Source organism: Odontesthes bonariensis, chromosome 9 (genome assembly GCF_027942865.1).
Source record: "Odontesthes bonariensis isolate fOdoBon6 chromosome 9, fOdoBon6.hap1, whole genome shotgun sequence".
NCBI lineage: Eukaryota > Metazoa > Chordata > Actinopteri > Atheriniformes > Atherinopsidae > Odontesthes > Odontesthes bonariensis.
In genome coordinates, this window is record NC_134514.1 from 33,234,923 (window position 1) to 33,259,033 (window position 24,111).

General features: G+C 44.1%; 2 non-coding genes across 2 annotated transcripts; both read right to left on the reverse strand.

Moving 5' to 3' along the window:
* Positions 1 to 12,719: 12,719 nt before the first annotated feature.
* Positions 12,720 to 12,795, reverse strand: trnai-aau (transfer RNA isoleucine (anticodon AAU)). Its single transcript has one exon. It is a non-coding gene; the product is annotated as a tRNA-Ile (tRNA).
* Positions 12,796 to 23,688: 10,893 nt separating this feature from the next.
* On the reverse strand, positions 23,689 to 23,764 carry trnai-aau (transfer RNA isoleucine (anticodon AAU)). The gene has a single exon. It is a non-coding gene; the product is annotated as a tRNA-Ile (tRNA).
* Between the last annotated feature and the right edge of the window lie 347 nt (positions 23,765 to 24,111).

Here is a 24,111-nt window from a genome sequence, read left to right on the forward strand (position 1 = left end):
ATTTGGGGCAAGTGTCAGGTATGCTGGGATTAAAGCGGTGCAGTTTAGCTGGAGTTATATATAGTCTAGTTAGCCATTTATACTGCAGTAGTTTTGAATTTGTATTGATGGATTGGGTCTGAGCAATGAGACATGCATCTGACCATTCCTCCTCTGTTAAGCCCTCTGTTAAATCCAAGTCTGTTCTCCACGCTTTTAGTAAGCGTTCAGATGACTCTTTAGACTTACTTACAAACAGCTTATATAACAATGAAATCTGGCCCCTGTCATGTAAGAAAGTCAAAGTGTAGTCTTCCAGAAAAGTTAGGGGAGGAGGTGTCATGCTATTGTTCTGTTTGGAGAGGATGAAGCTCCGTAGTTGCAGATATTTAAAAAAGTGTTTTGCAGGAATCCCATATTTTGACTTAAGCTCCTCAAATGACATACGAACCAAGTTATCATTGTAGAGGTCAGCTATTTTGGCTATACCTTTAGAAGCCCAGATTTTGAACCCTGAGTCCGCTCTACCAGGTAGGAAGTCATCGTTACCAAAAATTGGAGAAAACTGATTTAGTTTACTGATTTCTCCCAGATGTGCAAGAACATTGTGCCAAACCGAATTTTTGAGAAAGGGATTACTAGTATGTTTGATTAGTTTTTGTTTGCTTGCAGAGTATAGATACAGGTTTAAAGGAATGTTAACTAAATGTGATTCTATTGAAACCCAGGCTGGAGGAAGATTCCTCTCAAAATAAAACATTGCTGCTCTAATTTGAGCTGCCCAGTAATACCATTCTAGATTAGGTACTTTTAGACCACCTCTATCATATGGTAAGTATAATAGGGAAAGTCTGAGCCTGGGGCGCTTGTTGTTCCATATAAAGTTTGAAAAGAGCTTTTTAAGTAGATTAAAGAGTGAAGGTGGGGGAGCAAGAGGGATAGATTGAAACAAGTATAAATATTTAGGTAGGATAGACATTTTTAAGACATCTATTTGCCCAATCATAGAGATGGGTAAATTTGTCCATCTATCTATAAGTTGAGTAACCTTTTCTGTTAAGGAATTGTAGTTGTTAGGTACAATTTTGTCAATGGTAGGGGCTTATCTTCACACCCAGGTAAGAGAAACCATTTAGGGAATTCATGAAGGGAGAGTGGACTGGAGGGTTCAGTCTCTCCCTTTCATTCAAAAACAGTATTTCCGACTTGGAATAATTGATTTTGTAACCTGCAAAGCTACCAAAGTAACTTGTTAGGTCAAGCAAAGCAGGCAGAGTCTGATTCAGATTGGAGCAGAAAAAAATTACATACAGGGCTATACGATGTTCCATATCTCCTATAGTTATGCCTTTGAAATTAACACTATTCCTAATTGCCATGGCAAGTGGCTCAATTGCTAGGGTAAACAACAATGGAGACAGGGGGCAACCTTGTCTTGTGCCCCTACAAAGCTTGAAGGGAGCAGAAGACAGACCATTTGTTAGAACTTCAGCCTGAGGGTTAGAGTAAAGAAGTCTAATCCAGTTAAGAAATTTCCCCTTTATGCCATATCTCTGAAGGACTTCAAACAAGTAGTGCCACTCCACCATGTCAAAAGCCTTCTCGGCATCCAATGACAATATAGCAGTGTTCACACATCCACTTTTTTTAAAAACAATATTCAGAACCCGTCGTATGTTGTGAAAGCTTTGTCGTCCCATCACAAAGCCGTTCTGGTCAGGGTTGAATCTAACCTTCTAGCTAAAACCTTACACAAAACTTTTAAATCATTATTGAGGAGTGAGATTGGTCTATATGATCCACACAAAGTGGATGCTTTCCCTGGTTTTAACAACAGGGTAATTATTGCCATATTCAGAGAGGAGGGGAGGGACTCACTATTTAGAGATTCTTCATACATTTCAAGCAAAGGCGGTATTAATGCTTCCCAAAATGTTTTATAAATTTCGATGGGAATCCCATCCGGGCCTGGTGCCTTTCCCCCTTTCATTGCACCAATGGCTGCGGACAGCTCCACAGTGGTTATGTCCAGGTCTAAATCAGCTAGTAAATTATTTTCAAGAGGATCAATGTTTAAGGAGTCCAAGAATTCTTTTTGTTTATGTAAAATTGAGTTTGAATGCTCTGTGCTGTACAAGTTCTGATAGAAACCTAAAAATGCATTATTAATTTCCTTTGGGTCACTAGACTCCACACCATCATCCAACTGAATTGCATTAATTGTTCTTTCAGTTTCAGATTGTTTAATCCGCCAAGCTAAAAGCTTACTAGCCTTTTCCCCTTGTTCATAATAGGACTGCTTCAGTTTTAGCAAGGCTTTTAGTTGCCTTATTTACAGTTAGAACATTATATTTAGCCCATTAAGTTCTTTAAATGACTGTTGAGAAGGATTTTTGAAATGGTTTGTTTCAAACTCAACCATCTCCAACCTTCAAGATTTGTGTTTATAGCTTGTGTAACTTATCATCTGGCCTCTCAGAAAGGCTTTAAATGCTACCCACCGTATAGCAGCTGATGTTTGGGTTGTATTAATTTGAAAGTAAAAATCAATTTGTGCCCCAACAAACTTCATAAATTCTGGGTCTTTGAGCCAAAATGACTGAAGGCGCCATCTTGTGGTGTAAGTCAGAGGCTGCGGCATGTTCAAACTAAATTAAACTGAAGCATGGTCTGAAATGACGATGCTATCATACCAGCTCCTGGGTATTATGGATGTTAAAGAAGCAGAGACCAAGAAATAGTCAATTCTGGAGAATGTCTGACAGGTGGCAGAATAACATGAGAAGGTTGACTGCTTAGGGTGTGTGTTTCTCCATATATCAGTCAAGTTTAGCTCTCTAATAAACTGCAACAATTCTTTTCTTGTTTGGGTATGGGATGCATCTATACCTGTAGATCTATCAATATCAGGCTGGAGGGTGCAATTAAAATCTCCACCTATGATGAAGTTCCCAGGCATATCAGCCATTGACAGAAATAAGTTGTTGTCGTCATTGGGTCCATATAAATTAACAAGATTTAGCCTCTGAAAGAATTTCACACTGGATAACAAGGTATCTCCCAAATCGATCTTGCTCGACATTAATGAGATGAAATGGTAGTGAGTTATGTATTTGAGTGATCCCCCACGTGCGTGGGAACTACAAGATGAAGAAAATACTCGGCCAGGCCATCTCCTCCTCACCTTCACTACATCTTCAGGAGTAAGATGCGTCTCCTGCAGAAAGACTCTTAGCTTTCAATTGTTTAATCCTACTCATTACCTGCTTTAGCTTGACAAGTTTGTTTAAACCTCTTACATTCCAAGAGGTGAACTGAAGTTCAGATGGCATACTGTGATACTATAATGTAAATATGTGTTGGAGTTGAGTATTGAACAAAAAGGAAACTTATTAAAGTGCAAAAGTAAATGAACATGTGCAAGAAAAACAATAATAACAATAGAAACAATAGAGTGTATTTCCCCAAATGAAACACATTCACCCTCCCCTGATCCACACTTCCAATAGGCCACTAAACAGAGCCTGACTATAGAACTACGCTGGTCCACCATATCCACATGAAGAGGAACAGCATGCCTAGCGACCATGACAGAGCGCCACACAGAATATCAAACTTGAACATAATAGTATATTGCCGTCAGACAGCCACTTTGCCGCAAACGATTGGTGCAGCATTTAACAGTCCACAAACAGTTATTACCGTAACACTAAATGCGTCCACATTCTCTTATCAGTTCAGGGAAATATTACCTGCATTGCGTCGGCGTTTGTCAAGCTATTCAGTGTCCACTGTCGTCCCACTCGCTTCAGATTTTAATTTTCGCACAAAAGTCTCCGCTTCCGAAGCCGTTTCGAAAGTGTGCCGTCTCCCCTTGGCCGTCACCAGAAGAGTAGCAGGGTGGATGATTCCATAACGCACGTCGCGCATGGAGAGGGAGGACAGTTCTTTCTTCGCCACATCAAAGACTTTTCTCCGTTTAAGCAGGTCAGCGGAGATGTCGGGGAAAAACATAACCTTCTTATCGTCGACTTGTTAATCGTACCGACCCTATGCGCCCTCTCTATAACCACTGGCCCAGGAAAGTTTTGTTCACCAAGCACTTTGGGAATCCATTTTTCCAAATAGGCACGCATGTCACCTCCTTCTGTTGCCTCGGGCAGACCCACCAACCGAAGATTCGAACAGCGTGCACCATTTTCTAAATCATCCACCTTTAGCACTAGCTCTTCCATAGCCGTTTTCATGCTAGTGTTCTGTATTTTCAAAGATGATAGATCGTCTTCGTTCGTGCTTATTCTATCCTCAGCTTCGGTCATTCGGCCAGTCAGAATTTGGTCGGGGCTAGCCGCATCGTCATCTGATTTTGGTAGCGGCGAGGGAGTATCCGTCGATTTAGTGGTTTTTGAAGCTTTGACTTTCGGTTTCGTATTCATTTTAGTGGTTTCTCGAGTTTATGAAACAAATAGGAATTTTAATTAAATTTAATTAAATCTTAATTTAAAGAGGCTGATTAATAGCTAGTATATGAAATCCATGCGGGAGCTCTCCGTCACACGTGTGCCTAGCAGAGCGCCATAACCAGAAGTCGACATACATATTTTTAAATAAATGACACCAAAACATCATAAGATTTTGAATAAAATCCCAATGTAGGGCTCGATTAAACAAAGAAATGAGTAAAAGAAAATTAAACTTAAATTTCATTTCATTCAAATTAAAAGTTTTCAAAGTATTTATTTACTACCATAATTTGGATATTGGTATGTTTTTTTTCATAATCTTCCCCGGAGAAGCGGCAGATGATGGATACATTTTAAATTTTTTTCATTTAATTCTATTTCATTAGATACCTGATGATGTTTTAGATCATATTTATACAGACATAGAGAAAATTTCAAAGGATTCACAAACCTTAAATCACCATTGTATGTAGGGGCATTGTGGTGAATATAGAGTAAGTTTAGATACAACCTCACACTCTGAAACTATCCTAACAGCTACTCATCAAAACCACAGCGAATTAACCCCTCATCACCAGCCAATGTAGTATCATGTTCTTAGGTTATTTAACCTTTTAGAGTTTGCGGCATGTAGTCATATCTAATGGTATAAATTGCAAATTGCAACCACCCCAACCTCCCCCCCAGTTGGCTTGCAGGAAAAAGTGGTGGCTGCAAGATATTTGAGATTTAGAGACAGTGATTGGTTTCTCACTTTTCCTCCCTGGAATACTGTAGTACTAGGGTGGTGTAACTATGAAAGAGATTCATTATGGTTTTTAATATAAATTCCTTATTTCAAAGTAAAATCACAACCATCCTTACTCTCATGTGGTTGTACAATAATGAAAACATAGATGTGGACTTTACACTGCATTTCTGCTGATAGATAGTACTTCCAAACTATGCATTGTAATCATCTTCTCATTTGTTGCTTTGATAACTCAGCTAAATGCTGTTTCCATAAGCCACAGAATTACTGCACACCTGCCAATCAGTCATCCTTGCTATGTTCGCAACCCTGCAATCATCCCCATCTTGTCCTGCTTGATATTCCTTTGCGTATGCCAGCTGTAATCCTAAATTCTATCCAATTGCATGCTTTGAGAGCCGTAAGGCAGTAAAAAGAGTATTTTTACTTACTTACTCTTTCTCACTGTGTCTGTCCCCGGTGTTTGGATTCCACCATTGACAATACCAGCTTATTCATAAATGTAATATGCGATATTTCATAGTGAGGAGGCTGGTGTAATCAAAAAATTCATCTCCCATGAAATTTGCAGGGACCTTCTGATCGTACTCCAACAGTGTGTGTGTGTAAGTGTAACTCACAAGTCACAACCACCAAACCACTGACCACACACTTTACTACTCCATTTGTAATAATGATCCATGTGAAGCTGGTAGAAAATTCCCTGTCTGAGTAGGTTTTGGACGCACATGCCTGTTGGTTTTTCTTTTCATCCTTTTGTGGCTTTAACTCTTCTAATTTCTCATTACCCCAGAGATCCATCTGCCATAAGTTAAACTCAGAGCTCACAGGGCAGCTCCTATGATAGCCCAATAATGAGCACTTTTAATGGCAGTCAGACTGTCAGAATTCTCCTCTCCTGGAGTGTGTGACAGATCTGGAATGACACCAGACTGATTTTCAACAAAGAGGGTGTTTGTAAAAACAAATCAACTAATTGCAATCATTTATCTCACTGACAGAAGTTGATAGATGCAGTTTAAATTCAAAGTCATGTCTCCACCCTACCAGTCTCCCCGATGAGGTCAGTGTTGCTTGAAATGTGAGCACATAATGATCAATTACAAAAACACGTCGCAGCTTGAGATCATAAGCTCATGCTCTCAAGAGAATGAGAATGAAGTATGATTTATATGGCACACTTCAAAACCAACATTTCAGTCAGTTCATAAAATGTGTATGTGTTATTGCATAGCTTTGTTATTAGCATATTGAACATGTCAAAAGAAAATATCTGGAACCATGCAGATGGAGATTACAAGCTGTGTTTTGAGTTTACTGTGACCAAAATATCAATTTGAGTTATGTGGTGACTATAAACAGATAGGAACTGGAAACTAGCAACAAAGTGGGATGTTACAGCTGCAGTCATTCTGACATTAATTGGGGCCTGCCATAGCATTGCATAGGAGAGCACTGCATAACATTGCAAAGCAATGCTATGCAGTGCCTCCATGCAAATGCATGGCAAGGCACCTATTACTATTCCGTTGACAAAAGTCTATGGGATTTAACATTGAAAACGTGTCTGTTATTCTTCCGTCCACATTAATGCGGACAATATATATATCAAAATGACCGGCTCGATGAGTTTTCGCGGGCTATTACTTTTATTGAAGATTGGAGTTACCATGGCGACGTAATAAGCAAAAAACAGCCCCCCAAAGCCCCCCTAGGAATAAACAGGGGGATGACCTGGAAAAATCATAAAAAAACCCAAAATTTTGAGCAGTTACTGTGTCATCATAGCCTGGCTGATGCGTCCACAATCTCGATGAGATGGTGGTCTGGGAACTAGGTGTGCATTTTCTCGTATTTGAGGCGTGGTTTACGAATGCCTAGAGCCGTTTATTGGGCGCTACGAATCTCTATCAAATAGCGTCTGGTTCTTCCCATGCTGCTTTGCGCACGATTCATAGCCAATTGTATCACTTATACCAGATGACAACAGAAATTCGACGAGGAAGAAGAAGAAAAAAAAGTAAAATAAAAGTAAACTTGCGCTCTAAGCCACTTAAAACACTTTCTAAGGCTGCATCGAACGGTAACGTTGTGTCCGCTGCCATGTTGGATTAACACTCTACAAGCTTCGGTGTGGCGCATAGACGTCGTCATCGTCTTGCTGCCCCCCCCCCCCCCCCCCCGTTCTGTGATTGGTTCCCAAACTCTGGCAAAAATAAGGGCGGTGGTTTCCAGGCTGACTTTGCAGTGAGAATGAAATCGCGCGCAAAGCAGCATGGGAATTCCCAGGCTAGTGTCATCATGCATTAACCTAGAAACGCCATTCAAATGTCAGTTTGTAGATACGTCCGTGCTGTGTTCAGAAGTGAAGATGCCATGTCGATCAATACCTGCTACGGATTTCCCACAGCATGCCTCCAAGCGACCCAAAGTTTTGGCCAAAATCTGCAAAATTTGAATTTTTAGAGCACAACTGCCATTTCATTAGAGTGTGGGAAGAGCAAGAGTTCTGACCTCAGATTCATTTTCGAATCGCCCTCACGCCTACAAATATCGCTCCAATGCCATTATGTACTGTCATAATATAGGCACGCATGTTGGGATTCATAAAATGTTTTCATATTTCATCTAGGGCTGACCGTTTGCTCTCAGAGCCCCTCAGAGCAAAGTGATGTCGGGGCTCAAAGACCTCAAATCCCCATTTTAATTCATCCAATTCTCAGAATCTCAGCAGCTCCTGCAGCCCTTCTTTCTCTCATCCGTGCTTTCACTGTGAATGTGCTACAGATCTGAAACGCGGGAATATTGAAGTCCAAAGCTCATTCTGCGAGAATTTTTTCCGTAGCTCTTACGGTTTCCGAATGGGAAGCATCTGTTCGTAGAGGTTTTTTGGCTCTGAGAAGCCTGAGTCTCATATAATTAGTGTAGCGGCAGCTTAACTGTCAGTTAAAGGGGAACTCCGGGGCATTTGAAGCGCATTTCCATTGCTAGAGGTTGTCAAATACTGATAGTAGGACACAGACAGGTGCAAATCTGCGCTCCCTGTGTGGAGATAGCGCTGTTCGCACAGCCTGTCATGCGAGGCTAATACGTGGTGGCTAGGGGCAAGCGCTAACCCTTCCACGTAAAACAACAACTTGCACACTGCAGAAACGTCACACCACTTTATAAACCATCCGACAATAAAGTCACAAGCCTTACCATCAAAACCATATGCATGGTTCTCACATTACTGGCATGGGGACGTTACAAAACAACTTTATAAACAGCATGTAACTCACCGGTTAGTTGTACGCTGGCGCATGTGAAAGCCCAAAAGAGTCGATGGACGATAATCCCATATACAAAACAATTATCTTCTCTAGAAAAACTGCATTCAAGTATTTAAAACATTACAACAATATTACTGGGCATGTATTGTTGTAATGTTTTAAATACTTGAACACAGTTTTTCTAGAGAAGATAATTGCTTTGTATATGGGAGTATCGTCCATTGACTCTTTTGGGCTTTCACATGCGCGAGCGTACAACTAACCGGTGAGTTACATGCTGTTTATAAAGTTGTTTTGTAACGTCCCCATGTCAGTAATGTGAGAACCATGCATATGGTTTTGATGGTAACGGTAGTCGTCCACTATTCCGGCACGTCAACTTAACTCGCCGGATTGGATGCCTAGTCTCGCCGTGTTGCTACTACAGTGGGTGTGTACAGAGGGGCGTGTAGAATGGCTCCGGGGGAAAGTAAATAACTGGTGATTTTAACCAACCGAAGTTTCTCCCTCTAAAAATTTGAGTTTTGGAGGGAAATGAATGTGTATAAATCGTCAGCAATGGAACATTATTTCGTATTTCACCATGGCTGTGGATCTGCGAGCGAGGAGAGCTGCTGTGCTGCTGCTGCTGCTGCGACACAGGAGATCACATGATCTACTTTCATTGGATAACGCACTCCGTCTGCCGTGGCAAATTTGCATAAAGTTCGAGCGAGCCCAACTTTTTGACGTGCAGCAAGTCCCCCGCTCGCCGTGCCGGAATCCCAGCATGCTTTGCGAGCACGGCGACAACGATCAGCCGGATTTCATTGAAAATGAATTGAATGCGTTGGATACGGCTTGACGTGCCGGAATAGTGGACGACTACCCTAAGGCTTGTGACTTTATTGTCGGATGGTTTATAAAGTGGTGTGACGTTTCTGCAGTGTGCAAGTTGTTGTTTTACGTGGAAGGGTTAGCGCTTGCCCCTAGCCACCACGTATTAGCCTCACATGACAGGCTGTGTGAACAGCGCGATCTCCACACAGGGAGCGCAGATTTGCACCTGTCTGTGTCCTACTATCAGTATTTGACAACCTCTAGCAATGGAAATGCGCTTCAAATGCCCCGGAGTTTTCCTTTAATTGAGGGAGATTAATTACCATAGAAACAAGGCTATTAGTGGCCCAGCCAGTCCTTTGAAGTTTCAACAGCACAATTAACCGCTGTAAAGGGACAGTTCGCCTTTTTAAAAGGGAATGTTCGCCGCTTTAAAGGGACAGTTCGCCTCTTTAAAGGGACAGTTCGCCGCTTTAAAGGGACAGTTCACCGCTTTAAAGGGACAGTTCGCCTCTTTAAAGGGACAGTTCGCCGCTTTAAATTTTTATATTTAAACGGCTTTGATGCCGTTTAGGCTGGAATGCTTCTTCTTTAGGCCTTGCGAACCATTCCTGAGCAGCCGTGATTGGTTGAGCGATGCGCACACTTTGGCAGGCCCCTTCTAAATTTCTTCAGAAATTTTCTAGTTACACTGTATTTTCCACTTCTATTTCTCCCACTGTTTGTGTTTACATGGGAACAGAAGGGAGGTAACTGTAGATAATACAATAGTTGGCCATAGAAATAAGAGTGAGTATATGTGTCTGTTTATGCTCTCTGTTGCAACCTTATAAATTCTAAATTCTTTATTCTGTGCCTCCAGCAATGTGTCATGTCTGGGGGTTTTCGCCATGTTTTTAGTTCTTGTTTAGTTTCTGTCAGTTAGGGTGGGTGCGAGGCGTGGATGATAGGACACGGATGCAGACTTCAAAAAGCAAACTTGATTTATTATTTAAAAAACAAGGTTAACACAAAGCCGAGCCGGATGACAAAACTAAACTGTGATAAACTTAAAACATGATAAAACTAAACAAGAACTAAAAACATGGCAAAAACCCGCAGACATGACAGAATGTGCGTGGAGCTGGGTCCAGGGAGAAGAGATTAAAAATCTCCAATAGATTGAAAGATCTACAGGCAGGCAGGTAGTTGTTTTACTACAGGAGATTCATTTATCTCACCACTGTTGAGCATTGAAATGGTTGAATGTCTGATACTGTCACATGTTAAAACTGACATTTGAACTCCACTTCCAAATTCTATTTGATTTTTTTTCCACCTGCCAGTTTTCATGTGAGATCAGTATAGTCATATTTCATACTGATGTCACAATTTTATTTATTATGTTTCTATTATATGCTACTATTCACTTCATATGCAACAGCAGCCTCAGTGGAAATTGTAGCGTGACGTCTGCTTAGAATCAGTAGTTTAATAAATCTCCCTCTGTGTTTTCACGAGTGGCCACAGATTACATGTTGCTCTGTTGCTGGCTGGAGCTAATTACAGTGTCTTTCCAAACCTTAGCTTTGAGAAACACATGGCTTTGGCTTGATGGATGTCCTCTTATAAGCCTGATAATTGCCTCTACCCATGAATGCGTAAGTATGTGCAGCTGATTGTGTGTGTTCAGTTCCAGGCCCTGGATAAGGAAAGGATGATGTTATGCTTTAGCCGGGCCTCACTTTCAGTCAAAAGGCTGATGTGGTAATGCTTTGAGGTTTTGATACAGCAGTGCATATATGCAGACTGCAGAGAAAGAAAAAATTATGGATATGACGGAGATGTACCATGTCACAGAGTCAGTGAATGACATCATTTTGAACTCACAAATACATGTTACAAGAAAACCTGCAGAGCACCGTGAATGGTGGCAAAAATGTCTTTGGTTGGCTGAAGCAAGGGTGGTGTTACCTCATGAAAAGAAATGACTACGATATTGAACAAGTGAAATCAGGGGCAGCCGGACACCGTCCGGCAGGCGGCCAGACATCCGGTGACGTGGCAGGAGCAGTCGGAGACGCGGCAGGAGCAGCCGTAGGCTGTCCGGCAGGCGGCCAGACATCCGGCGACGTGGCAGGAGCAGCCGGAGGCAGTTTATAAAGAGACATTCCAACACGGTCAGGAGCTCAGCAATCAACACCAAGAACAGGATGAGAAGTAATGTCCAGAAGACAAAGTGCGGGGAGATCCCTGATTGCTGTTCGGGGGATGCCTCTCCGTCGCTCTTGGTGCAACAAGGGAGCCCATCTGAGGCATCCGTATCGCCGCAGTTTGGATCACCAAACTGTGATAGTTACGACCTGGAGCCGTCCCGCCCTCCCTCACGACCAATATCACCCGAGTACTTCTCCTCCTCTTCTCTCGAGATTGAGTTCTCCCCCACGGCACCTGATGACTGCCTCTTAACGCTCTACCGGGTAGGATCAAGCATCAACACCATGGCCGTAATACCGGAGGAAGCTGAGTCTGACAAGCTGGAGGACTCTCAGATTCCACCAGGCCAGGGTACATCGGCAGGCACTCAGGATGACCGAGGAGAGGAGGACGTGGTTATCCAGTGCAATACACTCGATGATTTTCCGATTGATGGCTTTCGCCCTGGGGTGGTCCTTGGCATATTTCTGTTTTTTCTCGGTGGACTCTTTGAGCATCAACTGAGTGGTTTTTTTTTTCCGTGCCGCCTGTCCCTGTTGCTTCTTCTCATTGCTTTGCTGCACAAACGCCGCGTAACTCTCTGAATGATTCATCCTGAGGTGGGAGATTAAATTGGAAGTATTGAAGGAAGATTCTCTTGGTTCCGCCTCGCATAACTGATGCTTTGCAGTCATTGCAAATCGCAAGTTTAATGTCTGAAGGAGACACTTGAAAATAATTCCAAACCACAGACATAACGTCGAAACAGAGCGAGCAAGTTTGTTGTTACTGCTTCAAGACGCAGCTTGATGAGGTCATCATTTGTGCGCCGGCAAACGCTTCAGGAGCGCATTATTTTATCGGTTTTAAGGCAAAAAAATCCGATAACGATATTTACAGATATTACATTTTTATGCTAATATCGGTATCGATAATATCGATAATATCGGCCCACCGATATTATCGGACATCTCTAGTATTTACTTGTGTCCACCCGCAAAGAGTTGGAGATTGGGCCGCGGGAGAAGGGGGGCTAAGGATGTCTACTCAGACCCCTTCCCTTGTGACCCAGTCCAGGACAAGTAGCAGAAAATGGATTGATGCATGAATGCCATCAGAGCTGAGTTCAAAAGATTTGGGTGCTTAAACAGCACTGAATGCTGCAAGTGGTTTAAGTCCAAACAAGATTAGGAAGATACTCAAGAAGTCACGAGTTATAGAAGGTCCCTACACATCTGTCTCCAAATGTTTGTGAAAAATTGACCAGTATGGGGATTGAGAACCCATGACATTGGCGTTATTAGCACCACACTCTAACCAGCTGAGCAAACCGGCCTACTTTTGAGGAGCCCTCTGAACAAATTTGTTCCAAAATTTAAGCCAGTCGACGGCCTGTGAAAGCTTTCACTTGAAATTCTATGACCTACTGTTACAGTCTCTATAAGAACGCCGGAATTAAAGCAGATCCAGCACTGAAAAAAAGGGACACTTATATATATATATTAGGGTAGCTTGAAGAACTAGTGCTCATACGCAAACTACATAGTGTACATCATTATAATTGTATGTCATTTTGGCTTGTTTGAAGAATCTCAGAGAGGTCTGACTTTTGAGTCTGTTTCTGATATCTGGACCAAGATGAACAGCAAGGTAACTCATCATTACAGATGGTAAAAACTGTCAGAAGTACAAAGAGAAATCAATTTTGCAGCACAGCTTATGAACCAGCATAGAAAATTCTCTCAAAAATAAACATTGTACAAAAAAAAGCTCAGTGAAAAATACAAAATAGACAGTATACTTGGAGGTGCTGCATCTTGCTGGTCTTGTGGTGTGGAGCATTCTAGAACTTAGTGACAGCAGTGCGTTGTAGTACAAGTAGCCCTAACATTCTTTGAACCCATTCCACTTTGCTCCTTAGGCTACGTGCCCACGACAACACTCTGAAGCATAAACGCAGATGTCCGTTTTTTTCTCCACAATTTATCTGCGTTCACACGAGCGTTTTGGGGTTGGATATCTGTCCATCCATGGGAACAGTGAAAACGTATAAAACTCATAAAACTGGCAGTTTGCAGATGTAGTATGCAAGTTATCCCACCATTCGGAGCTTCTCCCTGGCCTCGTCCACACTCGTCTCTCACTTCGTCGGGTCTCCTCCGGTGCGTTAATAATGTCCAATATACGCTGGTATCGTCTCATATGATGTAAATGACTCTCGGTCAAGAGTCTCGCCATTTGTTGGCATGATTCATTCATGGTATTTAACGCGGCTACTGCTAAACGTTCATCCATATTGTTCTCATATACCAGGCTCAAATTTGCCGCAAGAACGTCAGTTGGCTGCTTCCAGATGCGCGTGCAGAAAGAAACGTGTGCAAAAAACGCACTTCTGCGTTTTGAACTGTTCATACGGCGATGAGAGGTTGGATCGTTTTCAAGATCTCCACTCTGGAGTGCGTTTGCGTTTTCTCCGTTTTGAACTCCTAAAAACGCCGTCGCCGTGTGAAAGATAGGCACATCTGTCGAAATGTTCTGCGTTTATCTGTCGTTATCGTTGTCGTGGGCACGTAGCGTTAGTTGAACACTTTCACAACAGAAAAAAATATATGTATGATTTATGTCCGATTTATTTTGGTCGCCTTGTTAGCACTGAGTATATTACACCAAAAGACTTGTGGAGCTCCAAAAGATTCAGTATTAACATGACAGAATAATATATTTTTAATATTGTTCCTGAAAAACGGGGAACATTCACTTTCTTTCTGTTTTGCTCCTCCTCTCTATGTTCCACAGTTAATTGAAGCTGTGTTTAAAGTGCCAATGACATCATTACTTGGAAGCCTACTTTGTTGATCTAGTGAGACATAACAAATTCCAACTGAAACTATGTCATTGGGGAGTGGTTAAGGATTTTTGGCATGTTATTGGGGTGAAATGTGATGTCTGTTGTTAACACACTGACAGACAGAATGAATGTTCAATGTCAGTAGACAGTAGACTGGGATTAAAGAAAGCAAATGCTCCTGTCTGTCAACTCGCACACTCGTACAACTTATTGCCTGACACAACATCATGTGTTATAGCGACTCACAGTTGATTTCAAGGCAGAGATATGACAGCATTTGAGCTTGTGGCTTTCTTCATTTTCCTTAATTGTTCCTAATTTTGATTGAGCTGCGTGTATTAAACTACATTAAACTATCCAGCAATAGTTTAGTGATAAGATTGCCACCTTTCATGTGGGTGACCTGGATTCAAATCCCCTGCATGAAAGGTACTACCTCCAACAAGGGTCCTTAGGCAAGACCTCCTTACCCTACCAGTGTAATTTACTTTGGAGAAAAGTGTCTGCCAAATGCATAAACATATATAACAATGCAAATGGAAAAACATTTCGCAGCTGATTGAGTTTTCCAAAACTGCACAAGGTGCCAATTGCCATTAGGTGAAAGGCAGGGTACACCCTAAATAGGTTCATCACAGGGAACCCACAGAAACCAACAAGACAAACAACCTTGTAAACGTACTCCTATGGTCAGTTTAAGAATTATCAATCAACCCTGCCATGCATGATTCAGGACCAAGAGATTGTAGTTACTCAATGCAGCGGCCCTGGGCTCGAGTCTCATCAGTGCACAAAAAAACCCTTAGAAAGATAAACTTTTGGCTATGATCGAGTTTAACTTTAAAGATTACTTACTTTTTTATTGATTGAATGGCAAGTGGTTTGCATTTATATCTTGCCTTTTAACTTTAGCTGGGCTCTTCAAAGAGCTTGACGGTGTGTTTCTCATTGATTTAGTCTGACACTTACTCCACTTTTTATTCTACAAATGCAGCACTTTCTTTTTTCTAACATACACTCTTTCACTCACCATTGAGCACATCAGGAGCTTTGGGTCGTTTTGTGTCTTGATTTGAATTTTCTTACAGAGGGACTCGAATGTGTTAAATTGTTTGTGTTCATCAAGCATTTCCTAGAGCACCATGCCCAGCTGTCAAACTGTGTGGCTGGCCTCTTATGTCCACTGTGTGTAAAACCCAACAGACACTATGTGTCTGTACTGTAGGGTTGAACAAAAAGGTGAAGAGGGTGAGGAGCAGACTAAGATTTTAATTGAGGTCTTCACTCAAGAAACCAACAGATGAATGAAGAGCAGAAGTCAGATGCTGTAACAGTGTAACAGTGGTATGGTCTGTTCTTTAAAATGCAACCACACGCAAAGTCTGTCATCAGCAATGTTCCCTCTAAGCTGCGCGCCTGCGCAATCGTGCACTGCTTGCACATTCTCAGCGCACAAGAAAATCTATGAAGCGCATAAAATAAAATTCACCATAAACGTATTGATTAATATCTAATACTAGACCTAATATAATCTAATTAATTAGACCAATAATGTGTTTTTCTGTACCATTTTTCAATGTAACGCAGTGAGTGACAGGTGTTCAGCCAATGATATGATACGGTTTACTTGCGCTATGCAGCCAATCATAGCATTGATAGTGCTTTCATATGTGCCCTGCCCATACGCGCCGTGCAGGTTAGCTAGCTAATAACAGTGCGGTGGAAGTTGGACTACCTCGAGCATCACATTCAGCAGAAAAGTAATTTGAAAGCTGTTGGAATTGTACGAAGACTCAAGATGGGACAGGGGACTGGTACATTATTGCGGGAGAGCGCAAAAGACCGAGAGAAAAGGAACGAGCTGTCACACAAAACAAAATCTGACCCCATGCAAGTTAAAGTTCTCATTGACAATATTTTACTTGCCATCAAAATGAATGCATCAATGCTGTCAGTTCAACAAATCCACAATCACATGGCAAAGTATGTGAGTATACCAGAAAGCTGGCGAAGCAAAAACTATGCCTTTGAATTTGTGAACTCAATCAATGAGATTAAGACTATGTGCAGTGTTAAAAATGCACCCTGGCATACCCTGATAGTAGATGAGAGCACAGACATATCAGTACACAAAATGTTAGCCATATATATTAAATACAGGGAGGAAAATGATGTTAACTATAAAACTGTGTTTGGTGGCATCCTCCAGCTGACAGCATGCACTGCTCACATATTACATACTAAACATCTCATGAACAACAAGATTTTTGTCTTTTTCATTTTAAGTGGGCCAAATCGCTTATATTAAAAGTAAACTAATGAAAATTGCTGCTGTGATTTGATTCTTTTAATAAGCCATGTAACTTGCTATGATCCAAGGTTTTGAACAGGTGTGTGGCCAGTCCACAGCGTGCACATCTGATGTTGCTCACAGTGGTCCTCAGTGTGCTCAGGGAGCTTGTGTGTATGCCCAGACATGTGAAAAATTAGAGGGAACATTGGTCATCATCAGGGAAGGATGTTTTTTGCTTTGATGTCATGATGGAAGACTACCTTCAAGTACATTTTAATGGCTGCAACAAACAGCTGCTTCATAATGTTCTGAAAAGTCAGTAATTTACAATAAAACCTCTCAAACATCAAGTTATAGGAGGCTTTTTAGAGGAAGCCTTAGGTCTGAATAGGTCTGCACTTTAAAGAGTTGGCTTAGATCCAAATGTAGTTTCTGACAAACAAGAACTGAAAAATAATCTAATTACGAGGTCAATTTAACAGTGCATGTCCTCCTTTAAGAACTGACACTTAATGTTTACTGTATTTAGTTAATTTGTTTTTGGTTATTAAATAATTTAGTAAACAACAATTAAATGATTGTAAATCAAGAATAAGATTACTAGGTCTTTTTATCTTATCAGGTAAACATAAAAAATAATTAAATAATTAATTCATTTGTTCATTCATCCATTCCTTTATTTTAAAACCCTTGAGTTACTCACACAAGCAACAAAATTTTTGGCTTTAGTTTTTAACTAAATGAAAAAAGTTTGCAACTCTACCTAAATAACAAAATGCCAAACTAGGGAAGCTGCTGACACAGCTTCAGAACCTCAGCTGTTTCCCCCTCCATGGGTCCATTGTGATTGCTGGTGTAGGTTAGAAGGTCCACAGACAGAACTGGTCTCTTCATGATCAGAGGAACCTCCTGGTCCAGATCATTAAAGTCTAAAAATCACAGGGCTGAAGATTTCCCAACTAATGACAGTCGACCTGTCACTTTCAGCATGAAGAGCACCTTCAGCGTTATTCCCATGTAAGACCTGAAGGAGGAAATTAACAGAGAAAAACATAGATGAGGTATGTGTATGGTATTCTCAATGACAACAAAGTAAGCAGAAGATTGAATATTTCAGAAGATCATATCACTTACCAGTAGTTGTTCTCCACATCTAATTCAAGGATGTGTTTGATCCCCAACTACAGGTCAGCATCAGGAGAATTTTTCAGTGTTGGCAGTGATGACAGTGCACGTGTGTGTGTGTGTGTGTGTGTGTGTGTGTGTGTGTGTGTGTGTGTGTGTGTGTGTGTGTGTGTGTGTGTGTGTGTTTGAGAGTCATTACCAATACAGAGTGGATGAAGTCTGTGAAATACAGCTTTGCTCAGACCTGTGATGACAGGTAGCAACACCCAGCATTTGACTGGAGGCAAGCGTAAATATGGCAAGGTGTTGATGAAAGACAGTCGTAAATCTTACAAGCTCCTGAGGAACTAAATGCACAAAATGCGACTGACAAAGTCAAAACCATAAAAGACAGACATTTTAATCCAAACACAAATCCAAAGATAACCTTACAGCACTCATTTGTGGAGTTGTTAGCTTACAAACAGGCAAAGACTGTGGAAATAATTACCGCTATCAGTTCATCACGATGCTGGTTGGTACTGACAGGGAGGTGCTGCTTCCATTGTCCCGTTTGCAGGCTGGTGCTTGGGGAGATTCCACTGTTGCTCTCCCTACTTGCCGTCCTGGGAGTCTCTGTGTCTGGAAGATGATAGGCACTGGCCTCCTTTTTCCTCTCCCTGACAATCTCACAGGTTTTCTGATGTCAGCGCTGCTGTTTTCACCTCTCTGCTTCTTTCTAGGCATTTCTGTTTTACCTTTTTCTAGGCAACTAGACTAGACTGTGTGATATCCTTCCTTGAGTTTATCCTTATCCTGCAATCCTCACCCAAGCTTTTACTAACTTTGGTGGTGCTTGCCACTGCTCTCTACAAATGAGATAAACCCAATAAACATCCTTCCATTCATTGCATGTAGTGATTTTTTTGTTCTATCATCGGACTATTAATGTCTGCATAATAGAATAGAATAGAAAATAAGATAAAATAAAATATTTCATCCATCCGAGAGACTAAATGGAAAAATTGCTGTTTGGCAGCTTTGCAGATCCTCTCCCTGTAGGGCAAATAGAATAAAATAATTAGGTGTGGGGGGAGGTAATGTATAACCCGTGACTTTGAGAACCAATGAGATGACAGAAGGGTGGGGTTTTGGTAATGGATAAAACCCTGAAGGAGTCCGTATGTTGAGAGCGACTTCAATGTGAAGATAGCTGATTCACGATGATCAGGACAAGAAGCAGAGTGAAAGAAGAAGAGAAATCTTCGCAGACGGCGGAGAGGGTATAACGTTACTCCAGTAACGTTATATCAAGATCCTCCACTGATACCAAATGCTCCCAAGAGGACTATGGTGTTTCTGTGCAGAACACAGCAGCCCCCGCCTGAATCTCTACAGGAAGAATGGTCGCTGGAACCCTATGGAGTGCGTGGAAGATGGGGGTATGTGTTCAAGTATGAAACAGGCGACCTCTGTCTGTATCAGCTCAACGAGGAAGATGAGAAGCTGGGGCCTCTGACCAGTGTGGGTATGCTAACCTCCAACGACTGGGGAATGTTGAAACTAGCCACCCCTCATCGTCCTGGAGGATTGGATCCAACTGGGGAAGTGGCAACAGTGAAGGAAAAACCAGGAGTAAGCCTGGAACCGTCTGCTAAATGCCCGAGATTGGTGACTCCTCTAAATGACATCGAGATAGCCCAAAGAAGGATGGCTTTCAGTGCGGTGTGGCACTCGAGAACAGCTGTCACTGGTAGCTGGTTCTTTCATGCAAGCTACCGGAAATCTAATGATAAGGTAGATGGAGATCTTTTTGTTCTTGAGTGTTTTAACTCTGACTGTGGTGTGTTTAGAACGCTGCTAGCAATACCTCACACAGCATGGGTGGAGAAGATGAATGAAATAGTGGACCGGATTTCCTTGCTCTTCCGCAGCTGCCAGAACTGTGTTGAAATTCTGGCAGTCAAGAAAACACTGGCTGTATAGACATACCACCAATCAAGTACTACCTCCTCCTCATCCTCCACCCCCTAGACATTAACCACACCCCCATCCTTTAGGTTTATAAAGAGACATTCCAACACGGTCAGGACCTCAGCAATCAACACCAAGAACAGGATGAGAAGTAATGTCCAGAAGACAACGTGCGGGGAGATCCCTGATTGCTGTTCGGGGGATGCCTCTCCGTCGCTCTTGGTGCAACCAGGGAGCCCATCTGAGGCATCCGTATCGCCGCAGTTTGGATCACCAGACTGTGATAGTTACGACCTGGAGCCGTACCGCCCTCCCTCACGACCAATATCACCCGAGTACTTCTCCTCTTCTTCTCTCGAGATTGAGTTCTCCCCCACGGCACCTGATGACTGCCTCTTAACGCTCTACCGGGTAGGATCAAGCATCAACACCATGGCCGTAATACCGGAGGAAGCTGAGTCTGACAAGCTGGAGGACTCTCAGATTCCACCAGGCCAGGGTACATCGGCAGGCACTCAGGATGACCGAGGAGAGGAGGACGTGGTTATCCAGTGCAATACACTCGATGATTTTCCGATTGATGGCTTTCGCCCTGGGGTGGTCCTTGGCATATTTCTGTTTTTTCTCGGTGGACTCTTTGAGCGTCAACTGAGTGTTTTTTTTTTTCGTGCCGCCTGTCCCTGTTGCTTCTTCTCATTGCTTTGCTGCACAAACGCCGCGTAACTCTCTGAATGATTCATCCTGAGGTGGGAGATTAAATTGGAAGATGCTTTGCGGTCATTGCAAATCGCAATAATAATAATAATTCCAAATCACAGACATAACGTTGAAACAGAGCGAGCAAGTTTGTTGTTACTGCTTCAAGACGCAGCTTGATGAGGTCATCATTTGTGCGCCGGCAAACACTTCAGGAGCACATTATTTTATCGGTTTTAAGGCAAAAAAATCTGATAACGATCCATCCATCCAACCATTATCTGCCGCTTGTCCGGGGATCGGGTCGCGGGGGCAGCAGCTTGAGCAGAGAAACCCAGACGTCCCTGTCCCCGGCCACTTCCTCCAGCTCTTCTGAGGGGACCCCGAGGCGTTCCCAGGCCAGCCGAGAAACATAGTCTCTCCAACGTATCCTGGGTCTTCCCCGGGGCCTCCTCCCAGTGGGACGGGCCTGGAACACCTCACCAGGGAGGCGTCCAGGAGGCATCCTAACCAGATGCCCGAGCCACCTCATCTGACTCCTCTCGATGCGGAGGAGCAGCGGTTCTACTCCGAGCCCCTCCCGGATGACCGAGCTTCTCACCCTATCTCTAAGGGAGAGCCCAGACACCCTGCGGAAGAAACTCATTTCGGCCGCTTGTATTCGCGATCTCATTCTTTCGGTCACTACCCACAGCTCTTGACCATAGGTGAGGGTAGGAACATAGATTGACCGGTAAATCGAGAGCTTCGCCTTCTGGCTCAGCTTCTTCTTCACCACGACGGGCCGGTGCAGAGCCGGCATCACTGCAGACGTCGCACCGATCCATCTGTCAATCTCCTGCTCCATTCGTCCCTCACTCATGAACAAGACCCCGAGATACTTGAACTCCTCCACTTGGGGAAGGATCTTCCCGGAGAGGGCATTCCACCCTTTTCCAGCTGAGGACCATGGTCTCAGATTTGGAGGTGCTGATTCTCATCCCAGCCGCTTCACACTCGGCTGCAAACCGCTCCAGTGAGAGCTGAAGGTCACGGCCCGACGACGCCAACAGAACCGCATCGTCCGCAAAAAGCAGAGACCCGATTCTGAGGTCGCCAAAACGGACCCCCTCAACGCCCTGGCTGCGCCTAGAAATTCTGTCCATAAAAATTATGAACAAAATCGGTGACAAAGGGCAGCCCTGACAGAGTCCAACCCTCACAGGAAACATGTCCGACAATGCGGACCAAACTCTGACACCGGTCATACAGAGACCGAAGAGCCCATATTAAGGAGTCCGGCACTCCATACTCCCGGAGCACCCCCCACAAGAGTCCCCGAGGGACACGGTCGAACGCCTTCTCCAAGTCCACAAAACACATGTAGACCGGTTGGGCGAACTCCCATGCACCCTCCAGGATCCTGCCGAGGGTATAGAGCTGGTCCACTGTTCCACGGCCAGGACGAAAACCACACTGCACCTCCTGAATCCGAGATTCGACTATCCGGCGGATCCTCCTCTCCAGTACCCCCGAATAGACCTTACCAGGGAGGCTGAGGAGTGTGATCCCCCTATAGTTGGAACACACCCTCCGGTCCCCCTTTTTAAAGAGGGGGACCACCACCCCGATCTGCCAGTCCAGAGGCACTGCCCCCGATGTCCACGCGATGCTGCAGAGGCGTGTCAACCAAGACAGCCCTACAACATCCAGAGCCTTGAGGAACTCAGGACGGACCTCATCCACCCCCGGGGCCTTGCCACCGAGGAGTTTTTTAACCACCTCGGCAACCTCAGCCCCAGAAATGGGAGGCCCCACGTCCGAGCTCCCCAACTCTGCTTCCTCATCGGAAGGCGTGTCGGTAGGATTGAGGAGGCCCTCGAAGTATTCCCCCCACCGACTCACGACGTCCCTAGTTGAGGTCAGCAGAGCCCCGCCCTCACCATACACGGTGTTGACGGTGCACCGCTTCCCCCCCCTGAGCCGCTGGATGGTGGACCAGAAACTCCTCGAGGCCGTCCGGAAATCATTCTCCATGGCCTCCCCAAACTCCTCCCAAGCCCGAGTTTTTGCCTCAGCAACCGCCGAGGCTGCGTTCCGCTTGGCCTGTCGGTACCCATCAGCTGCTTCCAGAGTCCCACTGGCTAAAAAGGCCCGATAGGACTCCTTCTTCAGGTTGACGGCTTCCCTCACCACTGGTGTCCACCAGTGGGTTCGGGGGTTGCCGCCACGACAGGCACCGACCACCTTACGGCCACAGCTCCGGTCGGCCGCCTCAACAATGGAGGCACGGACCATGGCCCATTCGGGCTCAATGTCCCCTACCTCCCCCAGGACATGGTTGAAGCTCTGCCGGAGGTGGGAGTTGAAACTCCTCCTTACAGGGGATTCCGCCAGCCATTCCCAACAGACCCTCACAATACGTTTGGGCCTGCCAGGTCTGACCGGCTTCCTCCCCCACCAGCGGAGCCAACTCACCACCAGGTGGTGATCAGTTGACAGCTCCGCCCCTCTCTTCACCCGAGTGTCCAGGACATATGGCCACAAGTCCGACGATACGACCACAAAGTCGATCATCGAACTTTGGCCTAGGGTGTCCTGGTGCCAAGTGCACATATGGACACCCTTATGCCTGAACATGGTGTTCGTTATGGACAGTCCGTGACGAGCACAGAAGTCCAACAACAAAACACCACTCTGATTCAGATCGGGGGGGCCGTTCCTCCCAATCACGCCCCTCCAGGTCTCACTGTCATTGCCCACGTGAGCATTGAAGTCCCCCAGCAGGACGGGGGAGTCTCCCGGAGGAGCACTCTCCAGTGTGTCCAACTATATCTAACCGGAACTGCTCAGCCTCAAGCACCAGCTCAGGCTCCTTCCCCAGCAGAGAGGTGACGTTCCACGTCCCAAGAGCCAGCTCCAGTAGCCGAGGATCAGACCGCCAAGGTCTCTGCCTTCGGCTGCAGCCGATAACGATATTTACAGATATTACATTTTTATGCTAATATCGGTCCGATAATATCGGTGGGCCGATATTATCGGACATCTCTAGTATTTACTTGTGTCCACCCGCAAAGAGTTGGAGATTGGGCCGCGGGAGAAGGGGGGCTAAGGATGTCTACTCAGACCCCTTCCCTTGTGACCCAGTCCAGGACAAGCAGCAGAAAATGGATTGATGCATGAATGCCATCAGAGCTGAGTTCAAAAGATTTGGGTGCTTAAACAGCACTGAATGCTGCAAGTGGTTTAAGTCCAAACAAGATTAGGAAGGTACTCAAGAAGTCACGAGTTATAGAAGGTCCCTACACGTCTGTCTCCAAATGTTTGTGAAAAATTGACCAGTATGGGGATTGAGAACCCATGACATTGGCGTTATTAGCACCACACTCTAACCAGCTGAGCAAACCGGCCTACTTTTGAGGAGCCCTCTGAACAAATTTGTTCCAGAATTTAAGCCAGTCGACGGCCTGTGAAAGCTTTCACTTGAAATTCTATGACCTACTGTTACAGTCTCTATAAGAACGCCGGAATTAAAGCAGATCCAGCACTGAAAAAAAGGGCCACTTTGTTCTCTTATATTAGGGTAGCTTGAAGAACTAGTGCTCATACGCAAACGACCTGGAGCCGTACCGCCCTCCCTCATGACCAATATCACCCGAGTACTTCTCCTCCTCCTCTCTCGAGATTGAGTTCTTCCCCACGGCACCTGATGACTGCCTCTTAACGCTCTACCGGGTAGGATCAAGCATCAACACCAT